Source organism: Urocitellus parryii, chromosome 10 (genome assembly GCF_045843805.1).
Source record: "Urocitellus parryii isolate mUroPar1 chromosome 10, mUroPar1.hap1, whole genome shotgun sequence".
In the NCBI taxonomy this organism is placed as follows: domain Eukaryota; kingdom Metazoa; phylum Chordata; class Mammalia; order Rodentia; family Sciuridae; genus Urocitellus; species Urocitellus parryii.
In genome coordinates, this window is record NC_135540.1 from 59,958,383 (window position 1) to 59,979,216 (window position 20,834).

A 20,834-nucleotide genomic window follows, 5' to 3' on the forward strand; every position below is an offset into this window, starting at 1 on the left:
TAAAGTCTTTATCTCTAGCTTTCTGATTCATGTTATCAATCTCCACTGAACTATAATAGAGTTATTGTGCCATTGCCCTGGGTGAAAGTAATTGATGACACCGTTGGCAGGTTCATGGCAGGGAAGGAGAAGCTGTCTAATTTTCAGACTTTGATTTCATTGGCTGTAAAGGGCAATGGAATGGAGTATATCTGCAAAAATTAGTGTGTTCCCTGTTCGGAGAATATGAGGTAGGTAAATCAGGGCTCACAGGTGTATACTCTTTGTATATTTTGCTGAAGAAAAATTTCTAATTTTCCTTTTACCTCTATATAATAGAGAATTTTGAAAATCACTACCTACCTGTTCTTTAAAATACAACTTTTATTGTGACTTCTTCATGTACCTTTTTGTACCTCATTGTCCTGTTTTTATTAATTATAAAATTGTTCATTTTAACCAAGAGAGTTGGAATTGGATGATACTGGCTCAAAGTTTTTCTCATATTTTTCAAAGGTCTAAATCCCAAAATAATTTAAATTTGGGGGGGGGATTACCTTTGTATTTATTTTATTATTTACATTCATTTCAAACATATTTACAGACTACTTTAGTATATGACTGGCCATTTTTTCTTTCCTTCATTCTTTAATTTTTGTTCATTCTATTTTCTTTCGTATTAATATCTATGGAACATGTACAATACGTGTGAGGCACAGTGAGTAGCACATATAGACCAGTAGATAAATTTGGCATATGCACTTAAGGGATGCTAGTATAAAGAAGGAAAATGTAACACATTTCATTTTCACAAACATCCCTCTGTTCCTTGGGAAAAATGGTGAGGAGGCTTGTGAGACTGAACATAGACTTTCAAACCAATGATGAATGTCCTTAAATGAAGAGGAAGCATTAGGGTACCCTAGTTTTATTTATTTTCTGGACAGAAGTAGAGCAGTAGAAACTTAGGGAACTAGTGAACTAGGAAAAATTCCAAATACATGTCCTGGACTGTATAGAGCAGTGTGGTATCACTAATATAAATTTTAGCTCAGAAATTTAAAAAGGAAAAGCCCTAAACTTCTCTAGCAAAGACTTTGAAAGACTAATATGACCCATGGAAGAATAAATTATCTGCATTCTTTCTTAAAGAGTGTCTTAGCCTAGCATATAGATCTGAAAAGTACTTGAAGGGAAATTGCGCTTCCCAAGTCATAGGAGAAGGCACAGTGCCCACAGTGAAAGATTATCAGAGCAGAAGGGAGCCCCAGCTAAATTCTCAGAAATGAGGAAAGCCAGGGGTAGCATCTCTGAAGAAGGCACTGTCTCAAAGAGTAAGCCCATGGCCTACTTAGAGATGAAGTGAACAGAAGAAAGGGAGATAGCTAACACCTTTGAATACCTGCTATCTGACAAGTATCTATTAAGCTCCTTCCATGTATTATGTTTCTTCTTTTCTTAAACATCATCTGAAGTAAGCAGTATCTCCATATATATAAAGAAGAAGAAATGGAGGTCATACAGCATGGCCCAAAGTCACAGTCTTTAAGATAACAATCCAAGACATCTGGCTTGGTAGCTAGGAGGTTGTGTGCCCACCATCTGGTTCCTGCTCATCTTTCCAATTTTATCTTCTTGTACTCTTGCCTCACATTTTATAAGCTTCCTCAAAACCACTTCAAAAGGACAGTTTCATCTCTCTACCTTTCCCAATATTCTTGCCCATGACAAAGTGATCCTGCCTATAATCTTTCTTCATTTGGCTAAAATCTACAGGAATATCTTCTGCATTAAATCTTTGCCCTTGGATTGGCTTAGCTTCTCTGAGCTCATTGATTACTTATGAATATTTCAAATACTTTATCCCCTACTGACTTGGTGGGCGGTCCTAAACTGAATACAGTGACTGTGTCTTATTTTTCTGTGTATTAAGAGCTTGCCATGAACTGAATGTTAAAATCAGGAATAAAATCACATCTCTGTTATTTCAAAGCTTAAAAGATTAAGCATGTTCACAATAATTATGGCACAAAGTAGATAGTGAAAAGCTCCATTCAAACTAATTCAGATAAAAAAGTGGAGGACTGTTTCATCAATTTCAGTGAAAAAATGCCACTGGAATTTTGGAAGAGATTACATTGAATCCATTAATCACTTTTAATAACATGGACGTATTAACAATACCAATTCTTCTAATCCATGAATATAAGATTTTTTAATTTGTATCTTCATTTTTTCACCAATATTTTATAATTTTCAGAGTACATATATTTCATCTCCTTGGTTAGATTTATTCCCAAGGATTTTATCATCTTTGATGTGAGTTCAAATTAGATTATTTTCTTAATTTTTTTCAGATAGTTTACTGTTAGTGTACAAAAATGTAAATAACATTTATTCATCAATTTCATGTCTTATGAACTATACTGAATTTATTGGTTTTTAGGGTTGATACATAAGATCATGTTAAGTGCAGAGAAAATTTTACTTCTTCCTTCCCAGTTTGTGAAACTTTTTTTTTTCGTGCTTAATTGCTCTGGTTAGGACTTCCAAGACTATGCTGAATAGAAGTAGTGAGAGTGTCTTGTTTCTGATCTGAAAGGAAAAGTCTTCAGAGTTTCATCTCTGAGTTTGATGATAATTGTGTTCTAGTCAGATATGGTTTTAATTATATTGAGTTATATTCCTTCTATACTTAGTTTTATTGAGAGTTTTAATAACAAAAGGCTGTTTGTTATAGTTTAGCTATGAGGTATCCCCCAAAAGCTCATGTGTGAGATAATACAAGAAAGTTTAGAGGTAAAATGATTGGGTTAGGAGAGCCTTCACCTGATGAGTGCATTAATACCCTGATAAGGATTAACTGGGTGGTAACTGTAGGCAGGTAGGGTGAAGGAGGTGGGTTTTGGGGTATGTGTCTATAAGGTATATATTTTGTCTCTAGAGAGCACAATGTTCTCTTTCTGCTTCTTGATGCCCTGAACTGACTTGCTTTCCTCTGATCTACCCTTCCACCTTGATGTTCTACCTCAGCTTGGACCTAGAGCTATGGAGTCAGCTGTCTGTGAACTGAGACCTCTGAAACTGTGAGACCCAACTAAACTTCTCTTCCTTTATGTTGTTCTTGTCAGTTCCTTTGGTCATAGTGATGTAAAATCTGACTAAAAAATGTTGAAGTGTGTCAAATGCTATTTTCTATATTTATTGGAAAGATCATGTGGCTTTTGTCCCTCACTCTCTTGACATGTTTTATTTAGGGATTTACCTATGTTGAAACCATCCTTGCATCCAGCGATGATGTATGATCCTTTTTTAAATTTTTATTTATTTATTTATTTATTTATTTATTTATTTATTTATTTATTCTAATTAGGTATATATGATAGCAGAATGCATTTTGATTCATTGTACACAATTGCAGCACAACTTTTCATTTCTCTGGTTGTACACCACGTAGAGTCACACTATATGTGCAGTCACACGTGTACCTAGGGTGGTGATGTCCATCTCATTCCACCATCTTTCCTGCCCTCAAGCCCCCTCCTCTCCTTTCCCTCCCATTTGCCCAGTCAAGGTTCCTCTGTTTTTCCCATGCCCCAAATATGAAATTCTTCACAAATTTGCATATCATTCTTGTGCAGGGGCCATGTTAATCTTCTCTGTATTGTTCCGATATTAGTATATGTACTGCCAAAGCAAGCACTGTATGATCCTTTTAATGTACTGAATTTGCTTTGTTAGTATTTTGTTGATAATTTTTGTATTGATTAATTTAAAAAATGGTACGGGCACACACACAATTTTATACCAATAAAACAGTGTCCAGAAATAAATTCACACACTAATAGTCAACTAAACTTTGACAAGTGTATTGAGAACACTCAATAAGAAAATAATAGTCTTTTAATAAATGCTTCAGGGAAAACTGGATATGTGTATGCAGAAGAATGAATTTGACCTTTTTCTCAAACTATATCCAAAAATCAACTAAAAATAAAGACTTAAACATAAGAACTGAAACTCTAAACACCTAGAAGAAAATAGATGGAAAAGCCTCTTGCATTAATCTTCCCAATAATTACAATACAAATTAAAAACAAAATATCACTTCACATGTTAGAATGGATATTATAAAAAAGACAAAAGATAAGTGCTAATGAGGATATGGAGAGAAAATGAATATTTTTAAATTTTTCATGGGAATGTAAATTAGTTTAGCCATTATGAAAAGCAGCACAGAGATGTAAAAATTGTTAAAGAGGATCTTAATTGTTCATCATGAATAAGATAGGACAGTTAATGGATCCCAATTAAAGATTTTCTTTTTTTTTTTTATGTTTAGGCCATTGCACAAGGTTAACCTATAGAAACACTTCAAACATTCCATTTTTTAGGAGAGGTGAAAAACAGAAATAGGGGCAGACCTGAATGGAGGTTAGGGAAAGTTCAAACTCAAGGATTAAAAAGCCAGTCAGAAAATCATGAGATAGAACAATAGTGTAGGTACTTTTCCAAGATTTGATTAGCATAGATATAGATGTATGCCCCTACCCAGTAATTATATAAGCCCCTAGACTAATACATTTAAGGGGAAAACCCCGGTGGGTCCCCTCTTGCCCTGAAATTCTCTTTCTTTTCACTTTTGGCTTCATTATTATCTGTGGATTTCATTTTTCAAATTTGCAAGATGAGAACCTAGAAAGAAATTGGAGGTGAGTTGCTGGGATCTGCTAACACACTGTAGCACTGCAGGGCATAACCTGCCATTAAGGGCTGCAATACACCACTCAACAGTGATTGAGAAGAATCTGGCTTTGTCAGTTTGTAACCCTTGGAGCCACTGCTGTGACCAGCTGCTAATGATAAAGCAGGTGTTCTTGGCTGCAGAGGCCTGCAGTTTACACAGGCCCTACCTTACCTATCAGTAGAAGCAGAAAATCGAGTTTCATCTCAGACTCTGGTTTCAACCACACACATATTCAACACGACATGGTAATTATGTGAGGTGATAGAAATTCTAATAAACTTGATTATAGCAATCATTTCACAATGTATAGGAATATTAAAACATGTCTGTGTATGTGAAATATTTATAATTTTTATTTGTCATTTATACTTCAATAAAATAAAATAAAATTGCCCCAATAGGCAAACAAAGAGACATACCATGTAAATTCACATATAAAGATTCTTTATACATTGTTTCTCCAGAGGATTAAAAGAAAGTTGTCCTGTTTAATGATTTATTTGCCTTTTTCTTATTTTTTTTTTTACTGTGGTAAGAACACTTAAGAGATCTACCCTATTAACAGATTTTTAAGTGACAATACAGTATTGTTAAATATAAGCAAAATGTTGAACAGCAGATTGCTAGAATTTACACACCTTGCATAATTGAAACTTCATATCAGCTGCACAACAGCTCTCCATTTCCCATTTCCTCCAGCCCCTGAAAACCACTGTTTTATTCTGTTTCAATGAATGAGTTTAACTATTTTAGATACTTCATAAAATGAACTCATGAAATATCTGTCCTTCTGTAAGTGGCTTATTTCACTTCAGTTAAATATCAGGATTTTCTTATTTTTAAAAAAGTAAATAATAATAATTTGTGTATTCATCACATGTTTTATCTATTATGAACATTTTGGTTGTTTCTGTATCTTGGCTATTGTGAATAATGCTACAATGAACACAGAGTTTATCTCTTCAAAGTACTGGTTGCAATTTGTCTGGATATGTACCAGAATGGGATAGCTGGGTCATCTAAAAATCCTACTTTAAATTTTTGGAGGAACTGCCATACTGTTTTCCATAGTGACTGTACTATGTTACTTTCCAAAAGGGCTTCAGTTTTCCTACATTCTTACCAATTGCTATCTTTTTGTTGTTGTTGTTTGTTTTATTTTGGCAATAGTCATACTAACAGATGTGAGATAATATTTCTCTATGGATTTGATTTGCATTTGCTTAATGATTAATAACCATGAGCCATTCATATGTCTGCTGTGAAGAAATTCAATTCTTATGCCAATTTTTAATCAGGTTACTTGGTGGCAATTTTTACTGAATTGTAGAAGTTCCATACATACTTTGGTTATTAAGTCCTTATCATATATACAGTTTGCAAATCTCTTTTCTATTTCCATTGTGGAAGAAGTAATTCAATTATGGGTAAGCAATTCTTATCCCAAAGTGAAGAATTTTATTATCACTAACACTCCCTAGATATAGAAAGAGTGCATAAAGTTAGCCCCATAATAGTTGGCAAATATCTGTTCTTGAGTTGAAGGATATTTTTGAAGTCAGTGGTAGAATCAATAGAATTCAAATGATTTTCTTACACAAAATGTATCCTTTGTTACTAGAGATGAGAGAACAGTTAAAAATTTCCAAATTGTACATTTAGATTGACATTTTGAATAATTATTTCTCTTATTGTCAAGGTTCTATTTTTTAATAATTTCTCAAAATATTATAGGTAATATATATTTATAAATATATCTTGTTATGTAGCATTCTAATGACCCGTGTACCAGTGTTTTTCTATGGATATTATGTTGATGTTATTGAAATTTCTTGGTTTTAAAAAGACTTGGAAAAGAAGATATTAGGAATTATAAAACTTCATTAGCTCGTTAAAGATAGGAAACCACCTGTTCCTAAAAGAAGAAGTTAGATCTTTATATCATGGTATCTTTTGGATAAACATTAGCAAAGATTCTGTACTTGACCAAAATTCAGTCATCATCTGAACTGTTCCTTTGACATTCTGCTTTGTTTCCTTGTTAAATATAGTTTTAGCAGAGGATTTGCTGAATCAGCAAGGAATACCTGCCCCCCCCCCATACCTACTCACCCTTGACCTTCATGATCCACCACCTCTCAGGTGGTATCTGCTCACCATGATCACTCTCTCTTCAGTAAGAATCCTATTAGGTAGTTTAATCAGAGTTCCCCTCCTTATTTTAGTCACCTTCTTATGCTGCTGTGACTAAATGATCTGACCAGCACGATTGTAGAGGAGGAAAGGTTTATTTGAGGGCTCACGGTTTCAGAGGTCTCAATCCACAGATAGGCGGCTCCATTCCTTAGAGCTCAAGGTGAGGCTGAACACAGTGGTGTACTCACAGAGTGTGGCAGAGGGAAGCGGCTCACATCGTGATCAGAAAGCAGTGAGAGAGACAGTCTCCACTCACCAGAGAGAAAATATATACCCCAAAGCCACACCCTATCACGTTCAGTTAATTAACATTCAGTTAATCCCTATCGGGGGATTAATTCACTGATTAGGTTAAGACTCTTAAAACTGAATCATTTCTCCTCTGAACCTTGCATTGTCTCACGTGTGAGCTTTTGGGGGACACCTCACAGACAAACCCTAACACCCCTCATGTTTCTTCTTAGTAATTTTCCATTTATTGACACCTATCCTGCTCCTTGACTATAAATCTCTACTTGCCTGTGCTGTATTTAGAGTTGAGCCCAATCTCTCTCCCACACTGCAGTGGTCCTTATACCTATTTGCATAGTCCTAAATAAAGTCGTCTTTAGTATGCTTTAGCAAGTATTATTGAATAACATTTTCTTTCATATACAAAGAAAGGCTTTTCTGACTGTAAAGTATAATATGCATGAGAAAGTAATGACAGACTGAAGCTTTAGAGTCTCATTGTCATTAAAGAAATGTAGAAATTCCTATCCGCTTAGAATAACTAAATTTGGGTAATGTCTGCCAAAAAAAATGGATGGGGTAAGGCATAAGGACTATTGTTACCTGAGTGCTTTTAAAAGAACCTTTCATGATGTTTGGCAGGGTTTATGAATTCATTAAGTGAATTGAACTTAAGTAATAAGGTACAAATATAAATTCTTTTTTTTGTTTATTTCTTGAGAAATTGAGAAACAAGGGTTAGAGAAATTTGGCTCCTTCCTAGATACTGCCAACAGAGAAAATAATAATGAACAGTTTGTAGGAAAATAAATCAAAGGGAAGAGTTTAATTAATGTATCTAACCCTGTTCAAGGATATGGTATGTGCCAAATCATAAAAAAAAAAAAAAATCAGTCTTTATGACACTAAATGTTTTCAAAGTGATCACTGTCCATGTGTTTGCTGGGTCATATAATGGCCTCCCAAAGATGACTACACCTTTATCCCTGGAGCTTATGGATATGTTCCCTTACATATTAAAAGGGACTTTGCAGATAGAATTTAAATTTGCTAAGCAGTGTGTATTAAAATAGGGAGACCATCCTGAATTATGTGGGTGAATCCAATGTAATCACATCAGCAGAGATAAAGGCAGAGGACTCAATGAGAAGGATGTGATGAGGAGGGAAGAGGCAGAAGAGATGTGAAGCAGGAAAAGGAAGTGACCCACTGCTACAGGCTTGGAAGGCTGAAGAAGAGGGCCATAAGCCAAGGAATTCGAGTGGTCTCTCAACTGCCACTGATGAAACCAGTTGTCAGTTCTAAGATCACAAGGAATCACCTCCTGCCAAACAACCTCAATAAGCAAACAAATGGATTCTCCCCTGGAGCCTCCAGTTAGGAATGCCACCCTGATCACACCCAGATGAGACCTTGTCAGCCTTCTGACCTACAAAACTGGAAGCTTAAAATGTGTGTGTGTGTGTATGTGTGTGTGTGTTTAAGTTGACAATTTGTGGTAGTCTATTTTGATAGCAATAGAAAACTAACATAAATCTACCGTATAATATTTAGTACTGATACTCCATGACATACAATGCACACATGGAGAGCATTTCACATTGAGTCTTCTGATTTAACATAGCTCAACACGAGAAGCGGAATGTATACATTGTCTCCCTGTGCCAAGGAAAATGGAGCCTCTTAAGGACATACAGCCAAAGAGAGGACATGAGTGCTGAAGCTATTCCCAAACCAGAGGACACTTCTCCAACGCAGGGTTCCATTTGGCCTCAGTTTCTTCAGTCTGGCTAAGAAATGCTTACACTGTAGTGTTAGCAGAAGAGAATGAAAAGGAAAAGAGAGAGACAGGATTGACCAACAAGATTTAATGTGCAGGCTTGGTCAGTGCCATTTATCAGAAAGCAGAAGGGTTGCCCAAATACCTACCTTTTAAACGTGTTTCTGATCTCAGAGAACTGCTGAAAGGTTTTAGTGAGAAATGGCACTAAGGTTGATTTTTCATATACCTTCAATTACTCCGTGCCTCCTTTCACACTATTTGGCTTAACTTCTTTTTTTTTCCCTGTCCTTAGCATTGAACCCAGGGATGCTTTATCACTGAGCAACACCCCCAGTCCTTTTAACTTTTATTCTGAGACAGGGTCTCACCAAGTTGCTAGGGTCTCACTAAGTTGCTGAGACTAGCCTCAAACTTGTGTTCTTCCTTCTTTAGCCTCCTGAGCCACTGAGCTTGCAGATGTGAGCCACTGTGCCCTGTTGCCTTTGTTACCTCCTCATTTTGAGTTAGCACTTGTTTTCCTATAATGTCATCTCCAATCTGACCCACTCAATGGGAAAACCTGAGCTCCAGGCTACGTGGCATTGTAGGGCACCTGGGGCATGCCTGAGATAATAGTTGCTGAAAGATATGTGCACACAGATTCACACCCACTCTCTGTGCATTTACTAGGATGGCAAATGCTGGAATATACTTTTCTATGCTTAAGGAGTGTCCATGCAGATTTAATATTTGCCATTCTGGCCTGTTCTTTCTGTTCTTTAAGACAACTCCCCAAACAAAAGCAGCCACAGGAAAACATACATACCAACTCCTGAACAATAAGCCTCTGTTTTATATAAACAGATAAGTTGAAGAAATAATCCTAAGCTATAGCTGTGTAAATTTCATACAATAATACACAAGAATAAGAGGATTTCTTTCATTGCTGTGGCTGTTATAACTTTTCTTTCTAATTACCTCAGAAATTCCTTTCCAGAAAGATTCAACACCTAGAAATATTTCACTTTAAACAAACTCCACATAAATTTCCCAAGCACGAAAACAAAGGCACATATTGATTTGGTGCAGGAAAATGAGTGAATAATTCTCCACTGTAACATGACTTGAATGAGGCCAAACAGGATTTATTTACTGCACTGCTGCAAAAAAAGAATCAATCTGCTGCAATATAAACGAAAATGTTTAAGATATTTCCAAGATTTTAGGTTCTATTGCAAGTCTGCTTTAATACCATATTTCATTGCAATACTAAATACTTCAAAGGGATTTTAATGCAATATTAAGCATGTGAAATTTTATGTTAAAATAACAAAGGTTAATAGTAGTTAGCTATTTAAGATTCAATTCATTTAAAAGAGAGCATGGAAATGACGGTTCATTGAAGCCATTTTGGCCACCATATTGAGAAAATCAAGAATAAAGACAGAGACAATCAGAACTAAGAGTGAGATAGATAGAAAATTAAAAGTTTCTGAACAAAAATGATAAATTCTCTGGACCCATTCATTGTCTGAGATAAAGTGCTCTTCAAACTCTTCTTTGTGGCTCGAAACATACTAGTAGTTTTTTTGCACAGATTCATTTATTAGGTTTTTGTCACTTGTAATTAAATAAATACTGTTCAATATAAATTCAGATCATAGATAACTGTGGTTACTTTCACATTTTTCTACAATGAGAAAAATGATACTAGGATTTCTTAAATTTTGTATTTTTCTTCTGATACCTCTGTGCAGAAATTTCTCTATGGTATAAGTTCAGGAGTTGAAATAATGGGTGATGGGGTGTATGATGATTCATTTCCAAGGAAATGTTAAATTGTTTTCCAATGTGGTTGTAACATTTTATATTTCTATTTCAGTGTATAAGTTTTTCTGTTAGTCTAAAAAAAACTCCAAAGCATAGAACTGTCAAAGTAATTTTTTTTCTTTTGGTCTAGATCATTTTGGTACTAATTCACATTTCCCTAATTTCTGAAGTAGAATATCCCTTCATGTATTTATTCATCATTTCAGTTTGTCTTCCTTGAAATACCTACTCATTTCTTTTCTTTCTTTTAATTAAAATTTTTGTCTTTTTCAAATTTATTTGAACTTTTCCTCACATGTTCTTGTTATGATTTGAATGTGAGGAGTCCCCGGGAAAGTCACATAAAACAATTCAAGGTTTGAAGGAGAAATGGTTGGATTATAGCCTTAGCCTAATCGAGTGAGTGAGTTAATCCCTGATGAGATTAACTGAAGTGGTAGGCTGTGCCTGGAGGAGATGGGAATTGGGGAGAGGCTGTGGGTATATATTTGTATCTGAAGAGTGGAGTCTTTCTGCCTCCTGGTCCTCATGATGTGAGCTGCTTCCCTCTACCACCCTCTCCTGCCTTGATGCTCAGTCTCACCTCGAGCCCTGAGGAATGGAGTCTTAAGGACTAAGACTTCTGAAACCATGAGCCCTCCAATAAATTCTTCCTCCTCTATAATTGTGCTGGTCAAGTCCTTTAGTCACAGTAGCGAAAACACTGAGTAAAAACCACTCTCATTTATGAATCTGTGTATAGTTACATGTATTTCAAATACTGAGACCCTGTTTTCCTGAATTTTCGGAAAGACTTAAATTTAATGTAAACAAATCTTTAAAAATTTTAATGGGAAACACTTTAGTGCACAATTAGGAAAAAACACTCTAATTTGCACAGTAAACAACAAAATCCATTCCCCCAACCATTATATTTTCTTCTTAAGAATTTGGAACTTTGCCTTTAATATTAAAGTATTTAGGGCTAACATTTAAGCATTAGGGCTTTTTTTTTTGTATTCGTTGTAAGATTGATGTAAAATTTCTTTTTCCTAGTTAAAATTTTATTCTTCTTGGTACAATTTATCAAATATTATCAAATATTTCTTCTTTCCCTACAGTGTATCGTTTATCATATACTGTATTCAAAGATACATGGAGCTTTTCCTATGCTCTTTTCCTGGTCCAGAAACTTCTGATCTGAGACTAAATATTATTCATGGTCTCTCTTGAGCATAGCTAAGGCTTTCTTCCAACTCTGTATATTGGAAGAAAGTGTCTGCATATCTATTACCCAGAATTTAACTCAGTAAGAAGAGTGGTACTTTCAGTAATTAATTTAAAAAAAAAAAAAAACTCACCTTGACTGGTTTTCTCCTGCCTAATATTCTATTTGTGTTTCTGTATGCTTTTGCACTCTCTCCTGCAAAGGTTGAACATGCAGGAATTCACCTAGGTCTCATGAAAACATGCTCCGTGAACACCTGCAAAAACTAAAGCCAAACCATATATATATACATATATATATATATATATATATATATATATATATATATATATATATATATATGCCTTGTATGGCACTGCTGATGAATGCCTCATGCTTTTTAGTAGGAGGAATTTTACACTTCTCCTTGGAGTTAAGCAAAAAGAACCTGTCTTGTAGACTGTTTCCTAGGAGACTTACTCTGGTTCTTGAGAAACCCTTCATTATATTATGCTTTTCTATCTCTTAAGATGAATGTTTCCCAGGATGTGGCAGCTGCAATAAAAAGTGGATTGTGGAAAATTAATTGGTTTTGGAAAACATTGGTATAGAGTAACTATATAGACTAATTAGGACCTCCCAGATTAAATATCTATGAACAAAAACCTCTAGTCTCTGACAAAGTTTTAAGACTGTAGTTTTATTTAAGGAATGTGGTCTGGCAAAAATTATTAATTTAGACAATTGTCTGTTGCTTACCTTCTTAATCTATTTGAAATGCATCTTTGAAAACCATAGAATATATTATTGTTAAGTATTCAAACGTAAATAAAACATTTGCAAGACAAGCTTTGAACTATATTACTTCAAGTATAAGCTAGTTAAACAATGTGTTGTGATTGGCATTATCCTGAGTTCTCCAGGACTTTGTAACTTTCTCAGCACTAACTAATATTTATTCTACTCAAAATAAGTACAGGCACGTTTCTTGGATATGCTTCAGCATTATTCAAGCTACTAACCCATAAAAAACTTGAAACTAAAGCCCACAAATTAGACTTTATCTAAACAGATCTCTACACTGAAATGAATTTTTTTATCTTCTCTACCTTATAGCATGTTCCTTACCTTTCATTGGAATTCAAGATTGATGTTCAGATTTTCCTGAAGTAACCTACCTGCTCACCAAAGCAACATATCACTGTGTTTTGCCCAATCCTTCATCTTTGTTGGCCTGTGGAATTGCGTTCTGTGATTACAGTACTATCTGACCATATAGTTATCGCTTTTACTTCTGCACATTTAGTGTCTGATGCCAAGAGCTTCATAAATTACGCAATATGTGAGTTCAAGCCATACTGCTAGGTAATCTGTGGGTCTTTCAACCCTTTTATGTTGGATGTCATGCCAAAACCCACAAGCATGACTATTATGTTGGCTTTACCAACTGCTCAGCACATCCAGTGAATTAAAACAAAAAATACCAAGCTTTATTTCTACAAAAAGATTTTTCAAATGTGATAAACAGATACATTATTTCATTAAGTTCAAAATTTAAACTGATAAATAGTTTATTTTTACTCAAATTTAAAAATCAGTAGATGGTTGACTATGGCTGAAATTCAGAAGGGAATCTAATTAAAATAAGGAACTAGCTTTGTAAAAGATAGAAAGCTTGCTAATCTTTTAGCCTCACTTAATAAACAGCTCTTGATTTATCCACTTATTTCGAATTTTTACAAAATCATTTTACATGAAATTTTACAGGTAATTATGACAGTACCACTAAATTTATGTTTAAGGAAATCATACAAAAATATTGAAAACAAGTATTATAAGTGTTAAATATAGTATACAACTATATATGTGCATGTAAAATAATTTCCATTATTTTAAGAAAATACTCTGTATATTAAATAACTTCTAGAAGAAAATAATCAAAAGTTATATTTTTCCATGGTGGATATGTGAATGTTTATTATTTTTATTTAATTCTCTAGAGTATACATTCTGTAATAGTACTATAATATATAAAATGCATAAACTATATACAGTACATATAATATATACTATATGTGCATATCTCTATATTTTATCTTTTTTATAAGATTTTAAATAAAATGAAAGTCAAATAAAAATATCTGTTGGATATAACAAAGTAATTTCTACATTACCTACTGTAACTTTTCATTATTATTCAGAATGGTAAAACCTCATTAAATGTGAATGAAAATTATTATTGTACAGAAGTCATTTTGATTATTCAGGTTTAAACATAAATGATAATTTGATGAGTCTGAAATTAAGTAAAAATTTATTAATACTCATAAAATATACAATATATTAAATTAGATCTTAGTTAAAATATATGGAAATGTTCAAAAAATACCCAGAATATATATTTTAATGAGTAAAAAAAATCAATTTTATTGTCAATATAATGCATAAAATTGAATCCTGTTGTAATAGATGTAGTATCAAAGTTGAAGTTCTTTAAATGAGTAAGAAACTTTGGAATACCCTAAGAATGTAAAATTTTCAAAAGATAAAACTTACCCATTACATAGAAAATGTTATATTATTTTACTAAGGTGGATTTTTCAAATACTTACTTAGGTAAATTAATGGATTTGCATTTCATTAGACAACTTTGATCATATTGACCTAGAGTTCGATTTGAGAAAAATCTTAAAGGATTGATTGGGTTTTAAGTGGGAGATTAGTGGAGACAGGACAATAAAAAAGCATGGTGTATGTTAAGGAAGAAAGGCACTATCAACAGGCTGGAGCACCCAGGATGTGTGGAGCAGTTAATATGAGGAAATACACATGAAATCCAGAGTGAGGCAAAGGAGTTTCCATTGTATAAATCTCCAAAATGAGTTTTCCACTGTGGAGAGCCAAGTGTGCAATATACATCTAGTTATGCCAAATAGATGTTACAATCCATTGAGGAAGGTAGGCATTCAAGACTGAGCAGTTACTAGATACCATGCATTTTTCCATACTATGAATAGTGAGCAAAACAGAGGAGAAACATATCTGACTTCATGGACCTTATGTGCTATAGTAAACATAATTTTTTTTTTTTTTTTTTTTTTTTTTTTTTACTTTTGGCTAGGTACAGTGGCACACTCCTGTATCCCAGCAGTTCAGAAGGCTGGGGAGGATTACAAGTTCAAAGCCACGCTCATCAATTTAGTGAGGCCCTGAGCAACTTAATGAGACCCTGTCTCAAAAAATAAAATAAAAAGGACTGGGGATGTGTCTCAGTGGTTCAGAGCCCCTGGGTTTAATCTCTGGTACCCTCCACCCCCCAAAAAATATCACTTGTGATGAAAATTTTGGGGGAAAATAAAGGAATGGAGAATGGAATTTAACTTATAAGGCAGACCAGTGAATGGCATGAAGAAACCCTTTATTATTTTATGATTGGCTGAGAGACTAAAATATAGACATAGACATAAAACATTATTAACTTGATTTTTTTGTTGTTGATTAACTGATTTATTTTGCAATATTTTCTTTTCATTTTTTATTTATATATGATAGTGGAATGCATTACAATTCTTATTACACATATAGAGCACAATTATTCATATCTCTGGTTGTATACAAAGTATATTCACACCAATTCATGTCTTCATACATGTACTTTGGATACATGATCATCATGTTCCACCATCATTTCTAATCCCACGCCCCCTCCTTTTCCCTCCAACCTCTCTGCCCTATCTAGAGTTCGTCTATTCCTCTCATGCTCCCTCTCCCTACACCACTATGAATCAGCCTCCTTATATCTAAGATTTCTTCTCACTCCAGTCAGAATGACAGCTATTATGAAGACAAACAACAATAAGTGTTGGAAAGGATGTAGGGAAAAAGGTACACTCATACACTGCGGGTGGGACTGCAAATTGTGCATCCAATTTGGAAAACAATATGGAGATTTCTTGGAAAATTGGGAATGGAACTATCATTTGACTCAGCTATCCCTCTCCTCAGTCTATACCCAAAGGAACTTAAAAATAGCATACTACAGGGACACAGCCACATCAATGTATAGCAGCACAATTCACAATAACTAATAACGATCTATAGCAGCCTAATTCACAATAGCTAAACTGTGGAACCAACCTAGATGCCCTTCAATAGATGAATGGATAAAAAAATGTGGCATATATTAACTTGATTTTGATAATGTCACTGAATTGCAAAAAAAATTCTTTGGTTATTATGCATTCTCCAAATAACATAGACGCAAGACAGAAGTTGAAAGATGGTTATAAGTTGCAAAGCATATTCTGATGGTGTGAAAACTTTTATTCCATATCCCTAAATTTACTTGAGAATGAAAGAGGTTCTATATCAGTCCCAACTTCCACCGATGTTGAGAGCCACAACCAAGTCAAGATGGCACCTGGCATTTTGCCAGAAGGAGTGGTTGAGGAGTAGCACCAGTGAGCCAGTAAGATGATGATAATTAAGTTAAGCTGTGTATAATTATTAAGATAATGACTGATTGCTGTAACTGGATGATGCTAAATTGAAACAAGCTGTGTATTCAGTTGTGTATATAAACCTCTGCTGTCCGGCAATAAGGCGGCTCCTGCTACCTCGGATGCCCGCTATGTTTGAGTTCTTGCAGAGTTCCCGTTGAGTTCTCGTGGAGTTCCTGTTTGAACCTACAAGTGGCTCGTGACCTCCTGGTTATTTGTGCCCAGCCAGACTGCAAAACACCTCCAACAAAGAGCTAAAAATGATGGAAGAATTCATAAGGACTCCCACCAATTGAAATGTAATCCATTTTTCCCTTCTCCCATTTTGCAGAATCTTGCATTCATCTGTGATTCACTTTTGAGGAGACTATTACCATCTCTGTATGATGATATCTTCTAAATCTTTCCAATTTATATCTGGATAGTGTACTTTGAAATTTACACCCACAAGAGGGCAATAGCAATATCATGTCTTTCAGCCCAAAAGGAAGTTTACAGAACCTTCCCCTGGTCCTCTAACCAAGTCTACCCTCTTTCTTTCACTGCCAATACATATTGTCTTATGTTTTCTACTGTTCTCATCCTCTGCTGTCAAAGTTCTCAGGCTTATGCTATTGTCAGGTCATTTATCCTAAAAGCATTCTCAACTTCTTACTGCCTGCAGAATAGTGTTTAATCTCAACTCTTGAAAGTTGAAAATATTAAGTGATCTGATTTCCATTGCCTTCATTTTATTTTTCCACTGCTCTATTTAATTTCTAACTTCTTGGAAAATTTGAATGCCTTAATATTTTTCATATATATTATTTTTGTCTCTATGTCCAATTAAATGCCAGAAATACCTTTATGCTAAAATTTCACACATTCAAACTCTAATGAATTTTCAAGTTTCCCCAAATAGCCAATACTCTTCCCTTTCTCTCACTCTTTTTATGAAAATGCTGCATACTCATACTTCTCTTAGCTACTTACTCATACTTATTTAAATCCAAGTCAGCTCCCCGTTAGGGTGAGTTTTTTTTTTTTTTTAAGAGAGAGAGAGAGAGAGAGAGAGAGAATTTTTTTAATATTTATTTTCTAGTTTTTGGCAGACAACATCTTTTTTTGTATGTGGTGCTGAGGATCGAACCTGGGCGGCACGGATGCCAGGCGAGCACGCTACCGCTTGAGCCACATCCCCAGCCCAGGGTGAGTTTTAAGTTATTAAATTCAAACAATTTTCTCACTAATTTGTATATCCCCCAGAATAATTTATAATGTATAAAATATAAAATACACATTTATGATAAGTGATTAATTTTATATTTGAATTATTTTCTGGATAGAATGTATTATGCATTACATCCCAGGAAGATGATTTTGGTGAGAATTTATTTTACCCAAGCCAGTTGTACCATTATGTATGTTTGTATATATGTGCACAGACACAGAAAAATACATACATACACACATATGCATCACTGTAGAACATACAAATGATTGACTTTGACTTTAAATAATATCAAGATAGTCAACTATGTTCTGGTTTGGGTAAACTTTGTCTTGGGGATTAATTGAGAGAAACAATCTTGTATTCTCAGTTGTTGATTTGCTTTGGCTTTTAGAAGACAGGAGACAACTTCAATTTAATGTCTCCATTAATCAATTTTCAGGCCAGCCTCACCCTCACCATGTGCTGCATTCATTTAATTTTATTACCTAGCAGGCTGGCAATTTCAGGAGTGTTCAGCTTTGTCAGTCATCCCATTAGAGGGATATGGAAGAAGCAGTGCATACCCTTTTCAAGGCATCTCCTTTCCAATATGGTTTCAGTTTATTTCTGTGCTCATGCAATTGTAATGAACTAGATTTTCACACTCTTTGACTACTAGAATTGGCCTAGGAGCATAGAAGAATTAAATTGAGCAAGGTGAAAATGAAAATTAGTATTATGTATGCCATTTTATGTTTGAATATGTAATATAAACTTCACGATGTTTAGAGTGATTTGCAGATTTTAAGAGAGTAAGAAGGTCCTGTAAGGAAAAGGAATGAAGTCCACAAGGAGGGAGTAGTTTATTAAGCCAAGGAGGAACATAAAGAAAGTGGAAGAATTGGTGTGGGGTTAGTCAATAACATAACTAAAAAGGGACATAATCAAGACTTTTAGAACACAATGAAAGAAGGAAAGCAAATTAGTGAATAAAGTTCACAGTACGACCGCAAATGGTGAGGAAAGAAAAAGACTATATTTCTGGACTTCATAAAGACTCAGAAAAATATATGAAAGGTTGAGAATTCAGTGTATTAGACTTTTATTTTTGTTTGCTTTTAAGATAGTATTAAAATTACTGTTTACTTAAGTCATCTAGAAATTCAGTTCTATTACACTCTACTGTAACCTCCTATATGCAATAAGGAGCGTAACCAGAGTAAGAAAGAAAGTAGATGAAGCAACCCTAAAAATTTTGTCTAAACATTTTTCCTTTGTTATTTTTAGATATACATGATACTAGAGTGTATTTTAAATGTTTTCTAGTTGTCAATGGTCTTTATTTTGTTTATTAATATGTGGTGCTGAGAATCGAACACCAGTGTCTCACACATGTGAGGCAAGCACTCTACCACTGAGCCACAACCCCAGCCCAGTAGAATTATTTTGACATGTTATACATTCCAATTAGGTTCCCATTCTTGTAGCTGTATATAACATGGAGTGTCACTGGTAGCATATTCATGTATGAACATAGGAAAGTTATGTTCAACTCATTCCACTGTCTTTCCTATTCCCTTTCCCTTCCTTCAATTACAATTTTTTGTTGTTTTGTAACTGTTGTTTGCCCCACCATACCCCCATCATATTTAGATTTTAAATATAAGAATAATCAGTTAAGGACTGTCCAGGAGACCTAATAATAACAGATTTATTTACTATTTGTCTTGTGAGAACTTCCAAAAAATTCTCTCCATTGTTTCTCTTCATGGAGAAAATTACTAAGAAGGTCATTTTACCATACTGAACAGATGGTTTAAAATAATTAAATGACATTGAATATTTTATCTACTGGATAAACTTAAAAAATAAATTTGATATCTCTCTAGGACTTAAGGGGTATCATGCTATTTCATTGCTCGTGTTTCTGGAAACTAATGTTTTCAAATATTTGACAGAAGTCAAAGTAGGCTTTTAAAGTAAGTACTAAAAGGACATGAGGCATGTTCCCTGCTCTGCTGGGCAGCCCTCGCTGGATCTCTGTTATTTCTTGGATTCTAATATTGGGTAATTTTATTTTATGTCACCAAATCCTGTTTCAGTAATTTTAGTATGAACATGGCAAACCAGATTTAGAAATGTAAACTAGATGAACTGACAAGGAATTATGCTCCTGACATAATAAATCATTACAAGGAATTTACGTAAATGCTGTGGGTCACAATTTCCTATGTTAATTATTTCTCTTTTGGTCAGGGAATTTTTAAGACACAGGATAATTTTTGAGCATTTATGTTTTTTCTTTACTCAGAAGTTTCCTGTAAAAGTTAGGCTTGTTTTGCAAAGCTATTCCTAAAGATGATTAACTCGGAAGGTAGCATGATTTATGATGTTATTACTTTTTATAAACAGCTCTGTCTTATGAGTAATGCTGAGGTCATGACGTTTAAGCACTTATGGTTTACCTTGAAACCAATGAGCTTGACAAAACATACTTTAGGGAGAATTTAAACTAACTTGCTACATTAAAAGTGCTTTAAACTGCTAACATATTTATATATAATAGTAGAATTCACACTGAATTTTAAAGAAATTTGAAAAGGTCCTCTGGTAACAGGCATAATGGCAAAGTTCAGTAATGAACGAGGGTTTTAGTCTTGTGTGATCTTGGTTTAGTCACTCCCTTGTAGTTCAGTTTCCTGTACTGTAAAATGAGAAGTTGAAGTAGTTAATGCACACAGCCTCTTACAGGCCTATAGAATAAAAACACAAGTTGTCTATCTATAAATATGGATTTTTAAATTTTTTAATGAATCTATTTGAGAATACATTTAAATTTGTAGAAATATGAGCAGTTAGCATAACTTGTTTCCCATTATTTTCATCTTGGATTAGTGAGCTACATTTGTCATAATGACAGCTCCTCTGAACTGTCGTAGCTTTTCAACCTTTTTTTTTTTTTTGATGGCTGTTTTGATAGTTTTGAGAACTAATAGGTTAAGTATTTTGTAGATTTTTTATGATTAGATTAAGACTCTATCTTTTTTTTTTTTTTTATTGGTCGTTCATAACATTACATAGTTCTTAATACATCATATTACACGGTTTGATTCAAGTGGATTATGAACTCCCGCTTTTACCCCGTATACAAATTGCTGTATCACATCAGTTACCCTTCCATTGATTGACATATTGCCTTTCTAGTGTCTGAT

General features: G+C 34.2%; 1 non-coding gene across 1 annotated transcript; it reads right to left on the reverse strand.

Annotated features, from left to right (window-relative positions):
• Positions 1-3,575: 3,575 nt before the first annotated feature.
• LOC113183427 (U6 spliceosomal RNA) lies at positions 3,576-3,682 on the reverse strand. The gene has a single exon (XR_003300878.1). It is a non-coding gene; the product is annotated as a U6 spliceosomal RNA (small nuclear RNA).
• Between the last annotated feature and the right edge of the window lie 17,152 nt (positions 3,683-20,834).